Genomic DNA, 1574 nt, shown 5'->3' with positions numbered 1-1574 from the left:
AGTTGGCAACCCTACGTCCTTTCCAGGCAACCATCAGCCTACCTTTATCTGCCTGCCTGTCTTCAGGTTTACATCCCCCCACCCACAGCCTTTCCCTGCAGTGGGAACCAAAGCAGCTGACATCATTCTCCTCCCCCCTGTATGATCCGCACGACAACCCTGTGAGGTATGTTAAGGTTGAAAGTGTGTGAATGGTCCATAATCCCCCAGGCAGCTTTTAAAACATGAACCTGGGACCTGCACACCATCTGTGGCAGTAATGGGGTGACTGCTGGCACCTTTTCCTATCATTTTTTGCCTTGTGGTATTCTGCTTGTGGTGTGATCTGTCTTTCTTGTGGTGTGGCATGATTGTGTTATTGGGTTTGTTTCTTTTGAAGGGGAAGTTATGTGTTGTGAGTGAGGACATATTTTACCTCAGAATACAGTAGGTCCCATATGCGACAATTCCAACTGTCTTGCGGGGGGGGAGTTTGAGGTGTGGAATGGAGTGAAGTCCAATCAGCTTCTATATGCAAATGACCTTGAAACACTGGCCCAATCAGAGAAGAGTGGGCTGAAACGGCCCAGCTGTAGAAGCCCCGTCCCTGCGTTCAGTCTGTAGATGGTCCTCTCCTGTCAGAGGCCCAGAGCAGACTGAGCAGACTGAACTGGTGGGGGCTGACGTGGGCGGGACTACACAAAGCAGCCAGTCAACCCAGCCAGCGTCTTCTGACTGACAGTTCAAGCTTCCAAACACTGTTGGTGTGCATTGGAATGTTGGGCCCCACTATGGCTTTATATATAAGGGAGATATCAGGAACTCCAAAAATCCTACTTGGCCCCACCCATTTTCTAAAAACAGGTGCCAAGAAAGGTGTCATTGAATGCCATGGCATCCATGGACATCACATTAGGGAGCCCTAAGCTGGCATGCATAGGGCTGAAGGACAGAGAATCGCTCGCTTAATCTGCCCAATTTGCCTTCCTGCTTTAGGGCATTGCCTTTACTTACTTGGCACCAGTTATTTACATCTTTCCTTTGTATTCCTTACTTAGTCTGATGCTGTGCAGAAAGTATGTGTGTGAACTTCATTTAATAAATTCTTTACTATTTTTAATGCTGGTATTTGTTCTCCATAACACTTAGACCTCCACCATTTAACATGCTATTTAAAACTGGTAACAGGGGAAGGGAGGTGATAAATTGCTAAATCCCTAGTTCCTCAGGAGTGCTGCAGCTGTGACAAGCCATTCCCATGGTAACTAGACCTCTGGTGGCAAGAGATTTCAGCACTAGGCAGAGGTTTAGAATGGCAATGTGGGAAGGGAAAAAGGAAGTACTGGTAGTCTTGGTGAGTAATTCCTAAACGACTAGCTGGTACCGGCATATCAAAAAGAGAGAATCCCCTCTGAGGCTCAGGTGAGCTGGGAGATGAGATAGTTGCTGGGTTCCTTGACACCTCAGGAGGACTGCCTGCCTGCCTGCCTGCCTGCCTGCCTACCTATTTCAGTTTATACCCTACCCTACTCCACAAGCAGGCTCAGGGCAGCTTACAGCATTCAGTAAAACAGTCATTACTCATTCAACAATTG

General features: G+C 47.7%; 1 protein-coding gene across 1 annotated transcript in view; it reads left to right on the top strand.

The window, feature by feature from the left end:
- Positions 1-1574, top strand: part of COL21A1 (collagen, type XXI, alpha 1) — a 209669-nt gene that overhangs the window by 169981 nt on the left and 38114 nt on the right. The window lies entirely within an intron of this gene.

The sequence above is a fragment of the Gekko japonicus genome, unplaced genomic scaffold (genome assembly GCF_001447785.1).
Source record: "Gekko japonicus isolate JY-2015 unplaced genomic scaffold, Gekko_japonicus_V1.1 scaffold383, whole genome shotgun sequence".
NCBI classification, from domain to species: domain Eukaryota; kingdom Metazoa; phylum Chordata; class Lepidosauria; order Squamata; family Gekkonidae; genus Gekko; species Gekko japonicus.
Note: the sequence above shows the minus strand (reverse complement) of the source record. Positions and strands in the feature narration are given on the sequence as shown.